The sequence below is a fragment of the Ornithodoros turicata genome, chromosome 6 (genome assembly GCF_037126465.1).
Source record: "Ornithodoros turicata isolate Travis chromosome 6, ASM3712646v1, whole genome shotgun sequence".
NCBI classification, from domain to species: domain Eukaryota; kingdom Metazoa; phylum Arthropoda; class Arachnida; order Ixodida; family Argasidae; genus Ornithodoros; species Ornithodoros turicata.
The window spans coordinates 21,720,796-21,729,549 of NC_088206.1; positions in this window are offsets into that span (position 1 = coordinate 21,720,796).

Consider the following 8,754-nt stretch of genomic DNA (forward strand, 5'->3'; position numbering starts at 1 on the left):
TTACTACATGCTCCGTATTCAACTGCGAAACCGGTAACGATACATGGTATTCACTTTAGGTCCGACCGATTCATGTCACACCAGAGCCTGCAAATCGCTGCTGTCAGAGGTTCAAGTTCTCATGGCTCACGGATGAAAACCAACGAAAGGAAGTAACCAGCTTGACCGTAAACGAAATGTTGAGGTGTTCGGTCGCCTCAAGTGAGCGCGCCGAGGAATCCACTAGCGATCTCCGTGCAGATGATTTCTTTTCTTTGGGGAGTGAACTTCTACAGCAGATCCAGCTGATCGTTAGCTTACTCAGTACCTCTTTGTGTCAGATAACTTTAATTTCACATCGCTAAAGCAGGGTTATCCAAGAGTGCACGGGGCGTTCCTCAAGCTGAATACCGCCGTTCCGTCAAGTGCGTCTGCCGAATGACTTTTCAGATTTCAGTGTTTGCGCCGATACGTTCACCAAGAAACGTGGTAGGCTCAGTGACGGGAACTTTGAGTGGCAACTGCTCTTGAAGTTGAATGCAAGTGTGTAATGACTTTTTCAGAAAGTACTGATCGCAAGAAATAAAGTATCAGCAAGACACATATCTTTGAATGTATCGAATCGCATATTCATAGGCCTTCGGCGAGAAAGTAGCTGAAAGGTAATTGCGCTACTTTTTTTTTTTTTTTTGGTAGCGGAAGCGGGATCGCGCTACATTCGTAAATTTGTAGCGCCGCTAGTATCGCGCTACTTTTAAATAGAGTAGCGGGTAGCGGTATTTCGCTACCTAAATTGTGTAACGGGCACACTGCCGCCATTGCAGTTTACCTACCAAGTACGAACTGCGCATGCGTCAGGTTCGCCACTCTGATTGGTCTCCTTGCTGCGTCGAACGCACTATAGGCCTGTACGGCTGGCCAGAGGGCGCGAGTGCGCATTGCTTTCAGAGACGCCTGTGGCAGTTTTGTGCAACTCTGCTAAGTACACGGTGTGCTGTTTGGCTTTGGTTTGGCATAGCCACACAGTACTTCGTACGGCTGGGATATGCTTCGGCTCTCTTACTCGTTCTCTGAAGTGCGCGGGATTGACGTTTTTTTTTTTCTAGTTTTTTTCTCTAGTGAACATGTGGATAGTGAATGGCGAACTTGCAAGTAGAGCACCTGAGAAGTAGTTTTCGGGGGTGGGGTGGGGTGAGAATTTTGTTAGGAGTAGCAGAACAAATCGGGAGACGAGTTCAATTTCTCCTTGTTTTTTTTTTTCTTTTCTTACAGACAAACAAACAAACAAAACGTTTTTTTTTTCTCTCCAGCAAATGTCAAGAAAGGGACGCTACTCGTCAAGCAATACGCAACATAGGAAGGGTTTTGTAATGTGAATGTGCAGGATGCAGCGGGATTAGCGGCATGATAGCAGTCTTGCCCCGCGGGTGGTTTTATAGGCTTAGCGCCGTATAGGCAATAGGAAATGTTAAAAGAGCCGCGGTTTTTCCTTTTTTCGAATTATCCACGGCAAATTAAACAAAAGCAAGGCTATGAGATGAAATTCTAGAGCATTATTCATCCTCTGATATGCGATTTGGCTCTGAGGGTCCCGCATAATTCATTTTATCAGCACTACAAACCCGGGAGTTTATCTTGGCGGACCCTGTATATGTCACAAGTCAGTATGTTCTCAATGTTTTATTTCACGTCTCTCAGCACCCCACTTCCATGGAAGTTTAGCAGGCCTTGGTAACATTTGCCGAGCAGTAGGACATTTAACATAGCTACGATTTTATGATAGGTGCCTGGAAGTTGACAAGGGCCCCACGCACTTTCATTACTTTACCCATGTGGGGAATTAGGGCAAGCGGTACGCCGTTGTTCAAGACATTATACAGTTTCAACCTCTGAATTACACGCTCTACATGGATTCTTACTTGTGCTATGACAAGTGTAGAGTTCATGTCCTCTACAGAAAGCTGACCTCCCCCAGTGTTGAATGGTGGCATCAGGAGAACAGCTCCCTGTTCCTCCATTATAGTTTTTATCGTTGGGAAACCCTTGCCGCTCATTACCAAGCAGAACATGTGTGAGAAAACCAGACTGCCTTGTTATGAGGGAATCTGAGTGCCGTCCCCCATAGGGCTCAGAAACAAACGCAATCATGCCATTGGGAATGATACCCACAAGCCACTTAAGAGTGTATCCCCCCTTATAGTGAGATTAAAGGTACTAATGTTGTTCCTACGAACGCTTGTGGCACGAACGGTAGTGATTAAGCGAAAAACTTGAACCAACACGTGCGACTGTAGCCGAAGCGAATACGAGTGTACTTAGCAGAGTTGCAAGACTGGCCCACCAGGGGAGAAAAGCAGCGCTGCCGTCGCCCCCCGAAACTCCAGCCGAACATGCCTATACTGTGCGGAAAAGTTGAGCCGTTGCGAACTCTTGTACGTCCGTGCGTGGGAGGTGGGAGCTCTCCGTTAGCTCGTTGTCATGGTAACTGACGGATACAGGCCAACAGAACGGACGCCGATGCGTCAAAAACGCATCAGTGAGGACCAACCTTCCTCGTTTCCCTTGATCGCGGCGTCGGCGTCGTTCGCAGAGGGAAAAGCGAACACAGTATTAGTGACGACGACTACGAGGACAGTGTTACTATGGCGCTTAAGTAAAAAACACGCTTAGTGATTCTGCTTCAGACGCCATGGAGATACCGGGACCTGCTGACGCACAAGCTTAGCGGCGGGCAAGCGAACGCGAATGGAAGTGCAGAGCTCGCGAAGACCCAACTCGTCGTGCAGCCGAGCTCGCGAGAGTGTGACGTTAGAATCCCATACGTACGTGCCGCCGAAGCGAGGCAAAGAGGCGGCGTAGAGGCAAGCGAAAGCCGAAGGAGCCAAGAAGGGCTTCACCAGGCAATTCACGGAGAACCTATTTGGGTACGTAGATCGGTAGAAATCCAGCGAACCGGCAGAGATGTAAGAAGGGAGCTCAGAACAGAAGCCGCCGATATTTCGAACAGAGACTGTTCTTCTTCTGATCCAGAAGAAGAACAGTCTCTGTTCGAAATATCGGCGGCTTCTGTCCTGAGGCAACTCCCTTTCTATTTGGGTACGGTTGCACGGTGTGCGATCGCTTGTGGTTCAAGAGTGACAACAATCACAACACGACAATGACAACAATGACGACGATGAGATGGAAAGAAAGGAAAGGTCAACCAGACGAAGGCCGGCTTGCTATTCCAAACAAAAAAGGCAAAGGGAAGAAGGAAGGAGAAAAGGGGAAGGAAAGAAAAATAAGAAAAGAAAAGGGAAGGAAGAACGAGAAAAGGGGAAGGAAAGAAAAATAAGGAAAGAAAAGGTAAGAAAAAGGAGAAAAGGGAAGAAAAGGAAAAGAAGAAAAAAGGAAAAGAAAAAAAGCTAAGAACAAATGAGATAAGGAAAGAAAGAACACAAAACTAAAACTGAAAAGTCACACACAGTCAGTCACACAATCACACACAGTCACACAATCACAAGGCGTTGACAAGGTTCGAAGCGTGGAGAAAGCGGAGGAGCGCTGTGGTGACTGCCCACTGGGTCGAGAGAGAAACACAGGGCTCACAGGGAGCCCAGGAGACCCGTGTTACGCAGAAAGCGGAGCACCGCTTTTGTGACTCTCCACTGGTTAGCTCGCTGCACAGGGCCAAGGAGTGTTGCGAGAGAAACGTCTGTCCGTCCGTTCGTGCACCCAAGCTCTGAGAGATGTTGCCAGAGCACGGCCCGATGATAGTGGCGACGCTGAAAGTGGAGGAGCTGATGAGAGATATCGTCTTCTACACCGCAGCAGGGGCAAGTGGGAGATGAGACGCGGCCCATTTTGAACAGGAGTGAACGGGTGAGGGCAACGTTCAGCCAGAGACGATGTAGAAGGGCCTCCTCCTCGCGGGTACAGCGGCAGCCGACAAACTCCAGTGAGGGGTCGATGGACTGCAGGAACGCATTAGGACGGACAGCGTCTACAACAAACTGGCGGGTGCCGTCGCCGAAGAGACGCCGTATAAGCAGGCGACACGCGGACACCGGGAGCGGTAGTAGGGGCACCGGCGTGGCTGCATCAAGCGCGGCGCGTCTCGCAGCCGCGTCAGCACATGTGCTTTCGTGTAGCCCTGTATGCCCGGGTATCCACTGAAGGCAGATACGGTGGCCGACCGAGGAGAGTTGGGCGTACTCCTGAAGTACCATGGTACGCAGATCACTCACGACACTCGGGTGGTATGTGGACAGGAGCGCCAAAGGCGCCTTGCTGTCTGTGAGGACGACCCACGCATCAGGCACAGATTCAGCAATATACCGCAGAGCGGCAAGCAGTCCGAGCAGCTCCGCATCCGTGGAGGACACTGTGTAGGGAAGTCGGAGGGCGAGGTCACGGTTTTCCTGCGAGACGTAGTAGGCCGCTGCAGATGACTCATTCGCTACCGATCCATCAGTATAGATGACGCGGCTCAGAGGATAGGCCGAACTGAGATGCTCGAGTGCGTGCTGGCGGGCTACTGTCACAGGCACATCGTTCTTCCTCTGGAGGCCGGGGATAGTGGCACAGATCTCGGGTCTTGCAAGCGTCCGCATCGCAGGGGCGTGCAAGGACAGAGAGAACTGTGGAGGGACGGACCCTTTGAGGCGAACGAGAGCACGACCGAAGTCAGAGGCTGGGCAGTCTTCGTCGACGTGGCGAAGGTAGTGGAGAGGGTGCCGAGTAAGGTACCATGCGAGAACACTGAGGGTTGCCCCGTCCCGCAGGACATCGATCGGCGGTTCACGTGCCTCGGCTAGGACAGAGTATGTCTCGGTGGTCGAAGGGACTCCCAAGCAGACGCGGAGGCTCCTGGCTTGGCTAAAGAGGAGATCTCGATTTCTGCTTCGGCTGATACCATGCAGGATGGGAAATGAGATGGGGTGTTTTACCGCGGTGGTGCGGTACCCTATCCCATTGCACGTGGGACATTGCATGAAGATGATGAAGAAAGGATGAAAATAAGAGAGGGAATTAAAGCGTCTGGAGCAATCCAGTGGACAACAGGAAGTCCATGAACAGGTGAAGAAACCGAGGATGGCGCACAGGATCCTCATATGGGTCAATGAGTGCAGCTAAATTGAGCGGTCTCTTGCTGTTACGGGAAAGCTCATCACACAGTATCCGACTTTGCGGGCAGTAGAGTGCACATGCCATAAGGATGTGCTGGGTGTTTGCCACGACACCGCAGGTGGAACAGGGGCTTGTGTCACAGCATCTGATCATGCACTTGAATTGTGGGGTGAAAGCCACATTGAAGTGGAGTCTACGCAGGAGGGGGTAAAATGGCCTAATAAACGAACAGGGAAAGAAAACGACAAATTTGGGTCTACGAAATACATGAGAGGTTGAGCCATGATGTCCCGGCGCCATTGCTGCAGAGCCAAGGATTGGAACCACGCAGTTAGTAGGGTCCTTCTGTCACCTCTCGACAGCACAATGGGCTCGGCTGTCGGGTACTCATGGGCATGGGTACTCAGAATGGCAAGGCTCTCTTCGCCTTTTTGGACGCCACAGGACATCGATCCTCATTGTAACGGGGCCCATTACTTCATTCCCCGCTTCTCCTCCAGCACTGGGGTAGAGTATCGCCCCCGGCGATGAAACTTCCCCCCCATCATCCTGAAATAAAGTTGTTGTTCGATGACGTACGATGTTAGAAGAATGAGCCGCAGCGTTGCCGCTGTATTGCCATACACTGCTTCGACTAGAATGGACCTTTTTCACATAGCGGGGGTGCTGAAATAGCTTGCCGTTGTTGGCCACACACGAGTGGGCATCGTCACGACTATAACAAGAAAAGAAAAAAGAAAAGAAAGGGAAAGCAAGGGGGAAGATGAGACTTGAAAGGTGATGTATAGGCAGGATGAACTGTACTGATGAGACGGAAGTGCATGAAAGGTGCACTAGATGAGTGTTTGCACAAGGCCCTTTTTCTTCGAGGAAACGCACGAGTTTCGGTAATTCGTTCTGCAGAGGAACCTTCGGGGAATAGGATGTCCCTCACCATGCCAGGCCTGGAGCGTGGGAGGTGGGTTTCCCGCAAAGTGTGGTATGCTCGGCATTCTGTCACATATGCGTCGTATCCTCTCTAGCGAATCACCCTCGACGCGCGACAACACAAACCTACGTGGGTAGCACAAAGGACCAAAACCGGTCCCGAGGGGGACCGACGAGCTCGCGCGGTTCGTGCGATGTCCGCACTGGTCCCCATTTCTGTCGTCCCCACCCAGCGCCATCTAATGAAAACGGGGCCGGATAACCTTGTCCGGCAAACTCAAGGTCATGCGCATGCGCATAAGCAGCAGTGAAAAAAGGTAAATTGGATGGTTAAAATCACGGCCCAATGCCGACGGTGTGTAGAGGAGGTGGTGTTCCTCTACACGAGTCCTGACCGGCGGTGATGGAATGTCCCAGCGGGCAGATGTGCGTGGCCTCACGCTAGGACGGTGCCGGTAGAACTGACCAGCCAGCGCAATAGCGCGTGGCAGCAGGGGTGCGTTGTCGTCATCATACGTGGCCACCACAGGTGCCAGTCGCTGAAATTCGCGTTGCACAACCGTAACCGTCCTGTGATTTTTTGTAAATTTGATTGCGCAGTGACAAGATACCGCGCAATGAAAATACTTTGTTGGTGACCCCTGATGGACAACCTGACGAATAAGACACGGTTTCGAGGCACTTTAAATGTCCCCTTATTGATCGAAACCAGATCGATCACAAGATCGAAATGTTGGTAAAAGGCGTACTTGTACCGAGCAAATATAGACAGTTAATGACAGCGCAAAACAATGAATATCGCGAAGCGCATGTAGCAAGATGCCAAACATTTGCAGATAATTGAAATATCGGGAATGTTCCAACCACCCAACGAAACTGGGAGCTGTAAGGTGGAACGGTTCACGACTGCCTCTTTCCTAGACCAGAAAAAGAAGGATTCTGTGGAATTGAGACCCATAACTGCCTAACTAGTGTTGGGATCCGGAATATCCCGAAATCCCGGGATCCCGTCTATTTTTCCTGGTCCCGAAATCCCGGGATTTCTGGATGTTTCCGGAATATTGGGACTCGAGAAAAATTCCACACTTGGCGTAATAGCAACGCATAACTGCGAAATAAGTGTGGGTTCTAATTTCTATAGCATTGGTTTACAATTCTTTAACTGCACCTCAAGCTGCCCAAAAAGGGCACGTATATTTCTGACCATGCCACTAACTATTGTTGACCTTGAATTGTGGCGCACGTGCTCGAGCTTTGCGCGTATGTTTTGCTTTTGTCGTCACTGAAAGGCCTCTCCTTCGCAAAGAAATGGCGCTTTTCAATTTTCATGAGCGGAGGTGGAAGAGAACCACTTCTCACACGCACCTATACATATACTTGCTAACCATCGCTCCCGTAGAAGCCGAACAATCAAAACGAACAAGTGTTTCTGATCGTCTGTGTTTTCCTTGTCTCGGGGTTCAGTCAAATTTCATCAAGTATTCAGTTCTGCTGCGAATATATTTGTTCCCAGCTACGGGTATAGTACGCTCCCGTTTCACCTATACCGTGAACGCGCAAGCCGCGCTAATGAGATTCTCCTCCGAACTGTGGAAAGTTTTATCACATTTCTTGAACTTGTTTGGCAAATAAACCATCTCGTGTTTCTCTTCAGCATGGTGCATGCCACGGGATGACTCCCACGCGCTTTCTACATTTTCCGTCTCTACTGATTCAGTTTTGTCGTTCCAGTAATTGTAATTTATAATAGAACTTGGTTTCGTCCTTGGTGGCAGTATGCAATGGGTGACGACTGCCCGCATAAAGCTAAGCTCGTTATTTGGCAGAACGCAAGAAGGCTGCACCTGTATTTTTTTAAATATAAAGAGCATATCAAAAACAAAGAAAATCACCCTTCTGACGAATCTGCCACGCTTCGACAAAGCACCGAGGAGACACGATTGAGAAACGTTACAGTTGGTCCTTTGAGGCTTTGTATGCGAGTTTTCTCGGTATTATCTTAATCCCGAAATCCCGGGATTGAAATAAACGGCCCGGGATTCCCAAACCCTACACTCTTAAAAATGAACTTCACCGCATAGCACGCTCCTAGCCAACCATCACCTCGAATGACATCGTTATCTGCCCTGATTTGTTGAAAACGGGAGGCGTACGCCTTTTCTGTGACAATTATGAACAGCATAAGTGTCACAGAAAAGGCGTACGCCTCCCGTTTTCAACAAATCAGGGCAGATAACGATATCATTCGAGATAATGGTTGGCTAGGAGCGTGCTGTGCGGTGAAGTTCATTTTTAAGAGTGTATGCATAACGGGAGGTGCGGAGACCTGACCCAAGTACCACACACGAATGCAAAGGATGGAAGGAATAAAGTAGCCCCGCCCCAGAAGGCTCAAATAGAAATAATGTCCCAGTTGGCAACTTGTATCCCTACACTCTTAAGAATGATCTTCACCGCGTAGCACGCTCCTAGCCAACCGTAATGGCCGCACGAGCGCCTGCAACTCTGCAACTTCGCAGCCTGACGAGCAGGGTTTGTGTACTGCGGGAAAGTCCTTTCAACGGAAGATAAAGCCGATGATTTTGCAGGATGTCCAGGATCTCAGGGTGCTGTGCAAGAACTACCTCATTGATAACAAATTTTCTACCGCTGTCTCCCGGGGTTGGCAAACTCGGGCTAGTGCCGTGGTGCGCAGCAGATGCTATAGTTGGTCCACTGAGGCTGACGTGGGCGGGGATT